This window comes from Melozone crissalis, unplaced genomic scaffold (assembly GCF_028551555.1).
Source record: "Melozone crissalis strain CALT ecotype California unplaced genomic scaffold, PUWL_Pcris_2 ptg000132l_1, whole genome shotgun sequence".
Taxonomy (NCBI): domain Eukaryota; kingdom Metazoa; phylum Chordata; class Aves; order Passeriformes; family Passerellidae; genus Melozone; species Melozone crissalis.
This window is the reverse complement of record NW_026535905.1, coordinates 4,717,174-4,731,796: the sequence shown is the minus strand read 5'-3', so window position 1 is coordinate 4,731,796 and position 14,623 is coordinate 4,717,174.

Below are 14,623 nucleotides of genomic sequence, written 5' to 3'. Positions count from 1 at the left end.
ATTTTAATATGACATTACACGCTTAAAATGGGTGTAATCATATTGCTGTGAATCTACTGGGAATTATTTTAATATTTCCACATTCTATGGTTTTTCAGGGTTTGGCGTATTCTTATTACACCTTCTTAAATTTTTAATTTGGATATAAACAACAAAAGGAGCCAAGAGAGAAAATGGGAAGGTTTTCTAATGATATGGTTGTTTTTGGCACAGAACTCCTGGTGACTTTGGTTTACAGAAAATTTCTAGTTTGTGATGAGTTCTTCTGTCAATACAGAAAGGAGATGACAGAGGGCTGTTGATAGTAATGAGTAACAATTTTTGGCTGGTCAGCTGCTCTCCCAAATTCCTGGTGGTGCCACTTTTCCAACAAGGGGACCACAGACAACTCCAGGTGAACAAGGATATAGAATTTAAGTACTGTGCCACATTCATTTGACCACATTTCTTGGGTCCCAGTCACTCCCCTGGCAATGAGGATGTCTGGCCAACACTGGTATTGGCTGGGAGGATTCAATCAGAATTTCATGGAACCATAACTCCAAATTTTAGGTTGGAAGGAGCCTCCAGAGACCACTCAATCCAACACTCTGCTCAAAACAGGTTTCACTAGACCAGGTTGGTCAGGGCCATGCCCAGATGGCTCTGGAACAATTCCTTGGGGAGATAATTGCTTTTATCAACTCTATTTTCCCAATGTTTTTTAGAAAGTGTGAAGGGGTGAATATCAAGATAATTTTGGTCCTATGATAATCCTCAAAGCTAAAAAAAAAATCAAATTATACAAACGAAAGATGCTGAAAACAATGAATTGCAAGCGCACAATAATTAAAGAAAATAAAAAAATAAATAAAAAAACAACAACAAAAAAAGGATGGGAAGCAAGATGGGAAGAGTTAATTCCCCTTTTGTGCAGATTTCAATATGTACAGATACAAGGTAAAGGAGCTGAAAACAATGAATTGCAAGTGCAGAATAATTAAAGAAAAGATATTAAAAAAAAGGATGTGAAGCAAGAGGGAAAGAGTAAATTCCCTTTTTGTGCAGATTTCAATTTGTACAGATACAAGGTAAAGATGCTGAAAAGAATGAATTGCAAGTGCAGAATAATTAAAGAAAATTAAAAAAAAAAAAAGGAAAGAAAAGGATGTGAAGCAACAGGGAAAGAGTTAATTCCCCTTTTGTGCAGATTTCAACATGTACAGACAAAGAGATAACAGGGTGCTAATGTCCCGAGTCCCTGGCTGTTTTTGTTGGCAGGAGCAGCAGAACCCAGCTATAGTTAGATCTTGTTCCTACATGTCCAGACAGCTCCGTAAAAACGCAGGAATTTAAGGAGGGGTGAATCCTGCCAGCTCTTGCCCAGACATGTGAAACTGCTGAGTCCAGCTCCACTACCTCACTGAGGCAAAGTTGTCAAGACCCAGTGCCAGGCAAGTCCCTTAAACAGATATTTCTGTGATCCTTGCTCAGCAGCCTTTCCAAAGTGTATGCGATTCCCAGGCCCTTTGGAAACCTCACCTGGCATTATTTCCATTTGTATTCACAAATGCTGTAAATTATAGGTGTCACACGGACTGATAGCTGCAAAAAAGGGCTGTTATTTTTCATCCTCTATGGTCAGAAAAAACGAGTCTGCTCGTGGGCCAGAAAGCATGACTTCCCATTTGGAAGAATTTAAAGAATTAATTGTTTGGCAGAACAAATGTACTTGTAAAATTAAGCGTCAGAACACATTTTGCCCTTTGATTCCCTCTAAAATTCTCAGATAAACCAACTTAACCCAGATACACAAATCACTCACATCAGCTGTCCAGCAGGGAAAATGGAATACTATGCCTAAAGGAATAAATATTCTGGATTTTAAAGGAGATGAGGCAACCTGAGTTGTCTGAAATAGTTTTTGATCTACAAACAATTTAAAAATATTTTAAACACTTTTTTTTCTTGGTTTTTTACAAGTTTCTCCATGGTTATTGAAAATTTTGTGCCTGGAATTCAGGGGGAGTTGGTCAGAATCACATACATACATCCATTTCTAATCCAGGAATCCAGAAAATATAATGAAAACTTGGCAGAACCTGAATTCAGTAGGAATCACTCCTGCCACCACTGTGCTGAAAATTCCAGCAAAGCATGTAAGGAGGATTTATTTACATATCTATATTTATTTATGTATGCATTGAAAAGAAATAAAATATTGGTTTGGGTTGATTGATTTACAATAGATTGCTTCAAGCATTTTTTTTTTTTTTTAACTCTGAACCAAAAAGGCAGAAGAGGAACTGGAGTTCACTGAGATCAAGAACTCTGGCAGCCACATCACATTTTGGGAACACTAAATATTCCCAAGACAAAGAGCAGCTTGTTTCTGGGATGTGTCACCCAGTTTACAGCTGCAGCAGATATATCTATACATATATGGAGAGGGACTTTTACAAGAGTATGGAGTGATAGGACAAGGAGGAATGGGTTCAAACTGAAAGAGAGTGGGTTTAGATGGGATATGGGGAAGGAATTGTTCCCTGCGAGGGTGGGCAGGCCCTGGCACAGGGTGCCCAGAGAAGCTGTGGCTGCCCCTGGATCCCTGGAAGTGTCCAAGGCCAGGTTGGATGGGGCTTGGAGCAACCTGGGATGGTGGAAGGTGTCCCTGTTCAGGAGGGTTGAAATTGGATGATCTTTAAGGTCCTTTCCAACCAAAACCATTCCATAATTCTTTGATCCTATGATATCTAGGAGCAGATAAATTCTCCAAATGTGGCAGTGCTAATAAAAGCTCTCCCAGGCTGTTTCTTTGCTGGTGTATCTCTAACCTGGCTCATGCTGCAGGAGGTGACACGCTGCCTTTTGCTTTCACTTATTGAATAATTGCTTGATCCATGTGGCTCCAATATGAAATCACCACAATGATGGCTGTATTTAGACAGAGATCAGAGGGTTTTCTCACAGCTCTCACTAATCAGAGTGGTTAATAAGGTAGTGATGGATGAATCAGGTGCTAATAGCACCTGCACTGTGATTGCAATTTGGTAATTTGGGATTTTATTTGCATAATCACCCCGTGCCAGCCCTGCTGCACCGACACTGATAGAACTTGCAGCAGCACCAGGAGAAAGCTGATGGAGTTACTGCAGGACAATATTTGTGCTGGGTATAATGCCTTCCAGACATGCTGGAAACCTCAGAGCACTGAGTCAGGATACACAAAAAAGTGAAGCACATTCCTTTGAGGGCTTTCTGCTTTACCCCAGAGCTGGTGTCCTAGATTGCCAAGCAAATTGTGTTCTATTCCCATCTGTTAGAGGTGGGGCAGTTCTCCTCTGTTCATTGGGCAGTTTTCTTTATCTCTTCCAATCTTTTCTTTATCTCAACCCAATCCTCCCTCCAGGAGATCTCTTCTGTTCATGGGCCATTAATTATTAATTATCTTCTGTCCATGGCCAGTGAGTGTCCCTGCATGGCTGATCCAATTCCATCACCCCATGGGGAGATGCTCTGCCCAGGGAAGGAGCCAAGCATTCCTACCTGGATCCAATCTGAGGTTTGGGACACCCCAGCAGCCTCTGCCCACTGCATTCCCAGAAGAACAGCTGCCTCTTCCACTGGATCTACACCTCTCTACAAGATCCCTGCTGCAACAGAACCACAGAGGGCTGCAGCCACAATTCCAATGGGACTGCTACCAACACCCTGACCCACAGGGTGTCAGGTTGGATTCTGACTCTGTCAGTGTTGGTTTGATTTACTGCATTGTTTATTTGATTCCTTTTATTTTCTTCCCTAGTAAAGATCTGTTATTCCTGCTCCCATATCTTTGCCTGAGAGCCCCTTAATTTCAAATTTATAACCATTCAGAGGGAGGGGGGTTTACATTTACATTATTTCAAGGGAGGCTCCTGCCTTTCTTAGCACACACCTGGCTTTCCCAACCAAGACAGGTCATGGGCAGCATTTTAAGTGCTGATGGAGATGCTGAGTTTGTAGCCTGCTGAAAGCAGAGTGTGGGGTGGTGGAGAAAGTGGAGTCAAAGAAAAATAAAAGATGATTGTCTGGGTTTCTGTAGCAGCAATGAGGCTTTTAAGAACACGAGGAGTTAAAAAAAACCCCACTCTATAAGCATCCAGAGATCTCAGTGGCTCTTAGCTCCTAGAGGTGGATAGAGTGAGACAGGGAAAGGCAGAGGGATATGGAAAACAAACACAAAACATGATTCTGTGCTTGCATTGGTGCAGATGAAAACATTGGAGGAGGGAGAAGATGAGGCCAACTTCTTGTTTGGCAGGTGAAGAACAAGGTGAAAACAGTCAGAGTGTCTCTTACACTTGACCTCCCATTTTTGCACCATTTAGATTGTTTTCTATGAGGGGAAGGAAAAAAAAATCTTTGTACACCTAAAAGGAGTTATAGTGGAGTTTTTTACAAAGAAGTTACAAGGCTCACTCAGAAAATACAATTGTGGGCAGTTAACAGGCTGGAAAATTCAAAAGAGCTGCAAACCGCATGTTTGATTGTGCAGCAAATAAAAGGATGGAGAATAAAGAGTGATAACAAGCTGCTTCTTTTGGTGCAGACTGCCTTGAATTGTTGGGTCCCTTATAAGCTATAAATAAACTGCCCATCTAGAGATCATTTTGTGTAACTGAAAACCAAGGGAGATGGTAAAAAATACACATAATTGGAATTACAGCAACAGGAATGGGAGCTGTGATTGTCTGGAGTACTGGGGCTGTGATTTATGAACCTGATCCACAGAAACTCCAAGGCTGTGCATGGCAGAAGTGCCTTATGAAGTGCCACAAATTCCACAAATTGTGGATTAGGTCCACAAATTCCTTTCAGTTCCTACACTGGGGTCCATCAGAGTGGAAACTGAGGTGCAGGTTGCTTCAAAGGCTTTTTCTCAGAGTCAAATCACAGAATCACAGACTCATAAAATCATTAAAGTTGTAAAAACCTGAAGATCATCAAAACCAGCCTTCAACCCAGCACCACCACCTTTTTCACCACTAAGCCATATCCTGCAATGGCGTACCCACACCTTTTTCAGCAATTCCAGGGATGGTGACTCCATCAAATCTGTGACTATATCTTATATTTCCACCACTTTGTTGCCAATTCCTATGGCAAATAGAATAGAACAGGAATATTATTAATAAAAACTAAATGCTAAAATTTAAATTTATTTAGCTTGAGGTGCTGGTTTTTTTAAATTTTATTTTTTTATTTTTTTTGTTTTTGTTTTTAAGAAAAATGACACTGCAGAAGACTTCTGGATCTACCAGAGCTTGTGAAGTTTCACCCAGCACTTGTGGCATCCTACAGCTTCCAGAGAGGGAATAATTCCATGTGCTGATTGGTGGCTGTGGCATGGACCAACAGGAGAGATTTCAACACCACTTAACTATTAAACATTACAAAAATTATATGATCTGGGGGCTGCACCAGGTGGAAGGAAGTCACCAAGATTTCTTACCTCTCTCCTGCTTGCAAAAATCTTCTGTGGATTTGTTATTACTCCACGGGCACATCATTTAATCTGGCAAACTGTAATCACACCAATATTAATTATACATAACGATTCAGTCAGGCAAAGTGAAACCTGGCCACAAGGGAGATATTAGAGGTGATGTGCTTATTTTTGATGTGCATAATAATGTGCTAACTTTAAATCTAAGGAACATTGTTTGACTGGAAAAACACTCATTACTAAAATTAGGCTGAAAGTTATAAGGCAGAAGAGATGCTGAATGATCTCATGCGGCAACAGTGATTTACAAACATCCATTATTAAAACCAGAAAGAGGCTGTGTTTCAATAGTTTAATTATTCTGCAGGCAGTATCTGATTCAGTTGTATTAATCTTCTGTTTGCTTGTTTTCTTGACCTGTTGTGAATGGCGCAGGAATTTATTAGCATTTGTCATTTACATCCATTTATCAAGGATGTCAAGGTGATAGAGCAACTGAGGTAACAGGGCTGGAGGGGAAGAGAGAATAATCAGTGTCTACTTCAGCAGAGTGTACTTTTGCAAGTGACAGAACCAAAGCATTCCAAAGTTTTTCAGTTGTGGTAAACTTGACCAAAACTGCAATATTTCTCAGACTTCAAGCCGGTGACTCTCCTAGTACTGAAAACAAGTTTATGTTAATGAGAAATTAAGCAAAATAAACCATATTTTGCTGACTTCAAGTTACACAAAGCTGACCCCAAGACAAATAAGATAAGGGTGTAATCCTAAATATTGTAGGAATTCTGTGGCATTGTGCTTGCCTTAGTCCAAAGGGGTATAACCATGCTCCTTATCTGAGCATCCTTTCCTGGGCAGATTTGAGATAACCCTCATGGCTGTGCTCTCCAAGGAGAGAGCTATGCCTAACCCACTGCAAAATGTGCCTTTTGCTAATAATCTAATAGGCTGAGCCAGCTCTGAAACTTGGAGTGCCTGTAAAATTCACCCATGGATTTATGGCTATTAACAGAAGATGAAAGAGTGTCATGTCACAGAGGCCATGGAGTCAGAGGGTGGAGAGTGTCCCAGTCCAGCAGAGAACAATTGAGGTCATATCTGAGCACTCCAGTGTCACCCAATCATCATTAAATAGCCAAATCCATGGCAGCAATTTGCAGAAAAAACCCTGCTTAATGGTAGCCTCGGGATGGGGCTGAAGATGCAGGAGGTGTTAGGTCACAGATCACTTAGAGAGCCCAATGCCAACACTGAGATGCCTTCCAAAAAGCATAGTTTATTTATTAGACTGACAGAGAAAAACTGTGAGAAAAAGGGCACATGGGCAATGCACAGCAACAAGATGCCTGCCAGCATAATAGTTGTAGCATTTTAATAAGACTTTTGCTCAAAAACTTGAAAGACTGTGAAAGTTCTGAAGATCTAAAGGGCTGCTGGCAAAAGCCACATGCCTGGAAGGTGGGTGCCTGACTTTTAGCTCCCTCTGTGTCAGCCAATTCTTCAAGCAGCTCTTTAAAGGGCACAGCAGGAGGAATTCAGTGGAGTGTGCAGTGACCTGTTTGTTGAATCACACAATGACAGAATGGTTTAGGTTGGATGGGAACATAAATACAATCTCATTCCAACCCCCTGCCATGGGCAGGGACACCTTCCACCATCCCAGGGTGCTCTAAGCCCTGTCCAATTTAGCCTTGGGCACTTCCAGGGATCCAGGGGCAGCCACAGCTGCTCTGGGTACTCTGTGATCCACCCTCACAGGGAATAAATTCTTCCTGTTACCTAATCTAAACCCATTCTCTTTCAGTGTGAAGCCACTCAAAACACAGGCTGGAAATGCAGAACCTCTCATGAGATCTTTTAGTAAATCCAAACTTAATTTAAAAATGAGAATTCTCCTGCCCTTTGTGGAGTGGAAGGGGATGTCAGGGCTCTCACTGGGCATCCAGCTGGGAAGACACACAGAAATCTCAAATTCCCCATCAGGTGGGACTCATGGAAGAAACACCATCACTCAGCCTTGCTGTGCTCTGTTTTCAAGTTATCCTCTTGATGCTGAAGGGCCTGGCAACAATTTTCATTAGCAGCCTGGTGCAGATGAGCTTTGAATAAATCAGGTTCACTTCCCTGAGGAGCTCCAGAGCAAATATTGGAAGCAGCATCACGGAGCAGCTGTGCACCAGGGCGTGTTATTCACACTGGAATCTGTTTTGGAGAAGTTCACCCATGTAGCTCTTCCAGAAGAGTCCAGAGCAGTGAGATTTGATGGAATTGTCTGGGCTGCAGCAGCCCTGAGCAGACCCCTGTGGGTCAATGCTTATGTTAAAAGCTGGGAGAATGGCACTGTGCCACAAAGCACTGGGCTGTACTTAGCAGCTCTTTTCTTCTGGAAAAATGAGACTGATTATTCACATACACTGATAATCAATACCCTTGGATACCCCTGAAATAATTTCAATCATCCAGCCCTGTGAAAGCTTTGGGATCCAAAGGTTTTGTCTCCTCCATCAGCCATCCCAGTTCGTCACCACAACTGTCCCTCCAGCACTTTAAACTTTCACAACAAAATGGCCAGGGGCAAATGGAGAAATGGCCAGGCAACAAAAATGCCCCCAAAACAGAGTTAAAATACTTGAGAAATCATTACATTAAATTTAATTTAAGCAAAATCATAACAATATTTTAATATGTATTTGGGTAAATTCTGAAAGGGGTAAATAAAGGGTAGAACCTGCAGGAAACCAATTAGAAATCTGTGTTTCATCATGCCAGAGAAAGCAGAGGGTGGTGAATGCAAGTCCATGCTGGGATTCTTACACATGATGGGATTGGCACTGCCGGGAGGCTGTGCCTGCACCCCAGTCCAGTTTCAGCATTTCCTGCTGGGCAGGAGCCTCCTCACTCCTAAAAGAGAAAAATAAGGAGGAAAACAACCTCAAACAGATCAAAGACTTTAATTGCTTCAGTTCTCCTCTTTTGCAGGGACTTTGAGATGGGCATTGTCTCACCTGGACTAAAGGCTGAGCTGGCTGTGTTGCCAGGGTCTGGAAGATGTGGTGGGATTTCAGACTCCGTGACCCCAGAGGTCCCTTCCTTCCTGGACTCCCTAAGAGACCATCCTGACCTCCTTCTCCCTTCTCTCCCCCATCACCTTCCACCTCCACCACTGTCTGCAGAGTCAGAATTGCCCAAAATTCAGCCCATCCCAGGTCTGCTGTCACCTGAACATGCAGAAATGGGATCCACCAAGGTTCCTGAGAGGCTGTGCTTCACCTTCTGCCTCCAGCACCTCTCTCCTTCAGTACAAATGTGGAGACAGATAGTTTCAGATAGTTTTTCACCTTTTTTTTTTGTTTGATTGTCTGCAAAAGTCTTGTGTTTGCTTTTTCACAAGTCAAAATCATTTCCAACCCCAGTTTCAAATAAATATGTCTGATCGTGGGCGAAGTCACACCTTGGGAGTTTTCTCTGTGAAAAGCAGAAATTTAGGGAAGGACTGAGTAGATAAAGATGAACAAAAGATAGAAATGACATTTACATGCTTTTTAAAGTCACCACTGACTCTCATGCTCTTTCTTGCTGCCTCTGAGTAATAATTATCTGCAGCTCGCTTTAGAAATGCTGGCTTTTGTTTTCTAATGTTGATCTGTTATGGGTTTTTTAAAATGTTTTCAAAACATTTTCGAAGTAAGTAAGGCAAGATTTCTTACCTCATTTAACAACTGGTTAAGTGAATTGCCCCACTCATGTATTTTATGCCATTGTCAGAGCTGGAAATAGAACTGAGTCTCTTGTGCACTGCTCTGCCCACTCTGCTCCACTGTCTGAGAAAGGCAAAAAAAAAAGCTTTAATCCCCCAGAATGCTTTATAAAAAAAATCTCAATAATGCATTGGCACAAAAATGATTCATTTTTTTATGCTGGAAAAGCCCTTCTGGCACTTGGTGATTAACAATGCCACAGTCCCATGTAAAAAACCTTTGCCCATGCAATGATCTCCACATCCAGCAGAGCTTCAGCCCTGGAAGTGGCAGCAGAATTTGGGCAGGGCGGCTTGAAAACGAGCTTATTTTTGGCCATCTGCACAGAGCCTGTGGGAGATGGCTGCTCACTCAAAGTGGTCACAGGGAATGTTTCACAGACCATAAAATTTGTGAGGGATCATTGCACATCTCCGCCACGAGCTGCTCTGCGGCGCAGGCTGAGGGACAGTTCTTGGCACTGGGATGTTCGCTGCTCTGGGGCTGTGTGGCACAGCAGTCCAGTGGCCCAGATTATTGTATTTTTAGCCTGCTGCTGGCTGATATCTGAGGGGGCCTTTCCTGCTGATTTCACACTCGATAATGCCTGACCAACTCAACTGGCCGTGCAGGAAGCAGCGAAGAAAATCAGCCTGAAATTGTGGCGTGAAAGGTGGCTCTGCCTCACGTCAGAGAAGGGCTCAGGGGCAGTAAAGCAGAGCAGGGGGTGATGCCTTAAGGAGCTGGAGCAGAGGCTAGAGGAATTTGATATATGGTCTCCTTGAGCCAGGTCTCATAAGCCCTTGTAGATCTATATCACACCCAAGATAGCTCAGCCACCTTAGAAGGCATAAAATCAGCAGGATGGCTTCTGTGGCATTGTTGGAAACAGAAAAATTTTAATAAAAGGCAAAATAATAAAACTCTTTACAGAGAAAAACCAATCCAGGTGCAAGAGGTTCTTGCTCCTGGTAAAACACCTCACAAAAGCCATTAGTTTCTTTGTTCTCTTCTTTTTCTAGTAAATTGCTCAGGTGGGACTTTTTGGCTTCTGTCCTACTGGCTATCCTTAAGTTTGAGGTGAAGTTCCCCAAGTCCTATGAGGTGTCTTCTTTGCTAATTGAGGAAAGAAACTTCTGGGCTTTTTTCGTTTTTAAGCAGACAAAGGATAATTTTGTCACTCGCTCAACAAGGAGCACATTCCCACAGGAGTTAAGAGCAATAAAGTGGATATTTATTGATATTTACTGAGGTGCCTTCAAAAGCCACACCCTGGCAGTACCAGAGCCACAGTCGTGGCTCTGCCTGGATGGCTCCAAGGTGGAAGCAAAGAGAGCTTGGTCATGAGATCTCACATTTTTATAAGTTTTAGTCCTCCATTTGCATATAGGAGTTAACTGGCCAATTAATAGCTTCAAATTATGAAGTTTCATCCTCCTTGCTTGCCCACCTTCCTCTTTTCATGTTGTTTAAGCTTTGGGCCTGAAGTTTGAAGAGTTTATCCTTGAGTTTACAGCTGGAACAGGATTTTTTTGTCTTCACCCCCCTGTGAAAAGATCCTATTGACACTTAATATAAAGCTAAAAGCTGCACACCAAAACAGAACAGAAAAACTTAAAACTTAAGGTATCAGGGGCACAGCACATTCCCATCCTAAACACAGTTGAGTGGTTTGCTTTAAAACTCCCTCCCATTTAATCTGCCTCCAACTCCAGCACTGTCAATGTTATAAATAGCTCGAACAAAACGACGCTTTCAACGCTTCCAGTTTTCTGTCAACAGCCTCTTCCAAACACAACAGGATTTTCTCCCAGCAGAGCCATTGGGTTTATTGGTGTTTGCATTATTCCTCCTCTCTTGGACACGACCAGAAAATAAAGACAATATGCGGTTTTGCTTTGCTTTTTTGCCTCTCTTGCTTCAGTGGTCTCCAGAGGTGGAAATGAGATGTGTGAAATCCCCAGGACAAGATTTACCCTCATCAATCCTAAATGGCAAATCCTGCCTTTGTCATTTGGGGCTGAGCTGTTTGTACAACAGAGGTTTGGGGACAAAGCTGGAGTTAATTAATAAAAAACTCCTCGTTGAAGAGCCCATTGCCAGCACAGGGTGCAGACACCCAGGACTTGTTCCAGCCCCCAGGACATGGCTAATCCATGTCTGTGCATCCCTGAACTGGCTCAGGAGTGCCATCCTGCAGAATGATGCCACCAAACAGCCCCAGGAAGAGTTTCCAGCCCTGATTCACCATCCTGTACCCACTGGATGTGATTTCACCCTGTGCTGGTGCTTTCCTAGACAGAGGTTTCAGGGGATGCCATCTGCCAAGGATCATTCTCAAAAGGCAGGACAACAAAAAAAGGCAATCCTGTTTGGGGAGAAATAAAACGTGTGAATGTAACATGTGCCTTGCAGCTAGAAAACAAGCTCTGAGTCTTTTTATTCTTCACTGTATATGTCAAAAAGTAGAGAATTAATGTGTGAAATCTCTGTTTGTTCCTTGTTTACTACTGAGGCAGCAATTGGCACCTGTGGGCAAGTGGGTGCTCGGCAGTGGCTTGTCACGTTTTGGATGAAAATTTATTGGACTTCATGGCTCTCAGGCTCATCCCTTGGCATCTCCAAGCTGGGATGTGCAGGACAGAGCACAGAAAAGGTAAAAAGCCTCACCAGTGAGTTTTGGAAAAGGGCAGACCACCCACTGGGGCTCTTACAGCTGTATTCACTATTTTAAGAGTATTGGCTTATTCTGCAATAAATTCACAGGCTGCTTCTGCACCTCAGTTCCCCCAGAAGCAGAACAGAGCTGATCCCAGGGTGCAAGTACTGTGCATGTAGACAAGAATTGTTCTGCTTTGGGAGTTCTCCAAAATGCTATTATTGATTTTCTGCATCGTCTGGCAAATGTTTAGCACAGCTCTTGAGCATTTGAAGTCCTTTCATGGAAAGTGTGGCTGCAGGAGTCCCATCCACAGCAGAGCATAAAGGGCTTGAAACCCATTCACAAAAAAAAGAAAAAAAAAGTACCAGTTTTGGAGATGAAACCTTTTATTTTATCTCCTTGTGTTTTTAATCTGCCAGACAAGTGGGAGAGAAGTACTGAGAAAGACAGCAGCATGAATAACAAGGCAAAGATAAACACCATACTCTTTGCCCACTTGTGCTTTAATTTTCCTTAGCCTTTAGCTCACATTACCCTGTCTGCAGCGTTTTGCCATTCCGGGCTGAAAAGGATCAGCAGAAAATAAAAGCTGTTTTTGTCCCTTTAGGAGCCATACTGGCCATGGGGTTGGAGAGCATCTTGCTCAGAGGGACAAGGGACACAAAGAAGGAGCCCAGATATTGTCCATGTCCTTTGAATGGAGAATATCTGAAGTGAAACAAGCTGCACACTGCCCCATTCTTAGCACAAAGGCGCTGGGGATCATTCCCAATCAGTATTTTAATGTAAATTTTATCTTTAATGTGCCATAATATCTTCCAGGCTTTTCCCTGCTTGTCAAATTTGGTTAATGCTTTAAAAAGGGCTAAATTTTCTTTAGGGCTGGCACAGGAAGGCAGATAACACACACAGCATGACTGTACAGCCTTATTTCCTGAGGAAAAGAGGCTTAAAAGGAAGAGACCTGCTCAGAGGTGCTTTATTCCTCTGTTTCCCTCCTCCACAGGGCTGCTGAAGGTTTTCTATTTTCTAGAGCAGTGAGCAGAAACCCCCATGTCACTACAAACCAATACCATTAAAATTGACTGGATTTTATTTGTTCATTTGGCAGATGAGTGGTATCCTCACTGGAGCTATTCTGCTTCATATGTCTGCGAGATGTTTTTATAATTACCGAACATCTGGCCTGCCACAGGCCTGGGGACTTCACAGAGCCCTGAAAAATTTTTGCCACAGTGTCTGAGGCTCCAAAAAAAAAAAAAAAAAAAACCCACAAAAAACCACTTGAAACATGCCACTTCTAACTTTCAGTGTTGTTTGTGAGAATTTGTTTTAAGGTCCTGGTCCTTATAATTCCTGGAGTCATCACAGCAGGTGGATGGATCACTGGGGTGATGAGCTCAGTTTCAGCGGAGATCTGCTTGTGTCCTTTCCCTTTCCTCTGCACAAAGTCCCTTACTCCTTGAGTGCTGTCAGACATGTGTGAACCTTCAATCCCCTCCAAATATGAACAATTAATCACTATTAGTGGTGCTTTAGCAATGATGAGGAACAAACACAGGAGAAGGGGGAATGGCTCCATGCTGACACAAATTTTGGAGTAGATTTTGGGACTAAAGTCTTTCCTGTGAGGGTGGTGAGACCCTGGCACAAGTTGCCAAGACAAGCAGTGGCTGCTGAATCACTGAAAGCACATCTAAAAGTGAGTTTTAATGCAGTTAAATGCAATGAGGTGAAGCTACTCATGCCTTCAAAGCAGTTTCCAAAACTAGAAACTCATACAAAGGTGGATAACAGTCAGGCTGGAGCTTCTATAGAGGTAACCTGGGAAGTGGAACTCTTAGAAAAGCAAACTGGCTTTGTGCTGCTGAAACTCTTCTTACCTGGATGGGGAGAGAAATCCTCTCATTGTGTCCAGGGCTGGCTGAGGGACCAGGAATGGGGAGAGGGGAGATGTTGGACTGAGCTCTTTTCTGACTCAGAGATGGGGCAACTGAGAGGTGTTTTAAGAACTTTCATTCTGTTTTCAGTCTCATGTGAAGGGTGAGACAATACAGATGTTATAATTCACGCCATTATTATCAGAAATTAACCATTTCTTAATTCCATTATATTATAAGTGTTTCTTGGCCTATCAGCTTTAGCCACACCATGCCTTTGAAACCAATAATCTAAAATTACCCTTTGTTGGTCTTATTACATTACATCTTTCATAGTTCTATTTCTCCAAAGTATTTAGTCTTATTTGTAAGGCTACTTTTTGAAACTTGTTTCTGGCTCCATTTCTCTCTCAGCAATGTCTGTCCCATTCCATGGCATTTCTAAGTCAGCATTTCTTATCTCAAGGTTTGCATAGAGATGTTTGAGCCTTCTGTCAGGCTTTGAGAATTTTCTATAAATCCATTTCCCACATTTTCCCCTCTCTCTTGAACAGAAAAAAACTTTTTTGAGGGTCTTGTTCATTGATTGCTGTGAACAGTGAAGTGCACAAGGCACTAGTACTGATATGGTTACTATAACAATTAATGTATATAAACTTATTTTGTAAAGCTCTTTTAGTTAGGATGTAAAACTCTATCTTTCAAATAAGTCGTTTAACTATGATCTATCGTTAAATTTGATTTGTTAAGTTTCTCAGTTTTTTGCCTTTAGGAGAGAGAGAGAGAGAAATTGGAGATGGTGTTTTTACCAAGCCATTTTGGGAGAGATTGATAGAAAAGCTGAGGTGTCACTACCAAACACTGGTGAGCCTCTGAA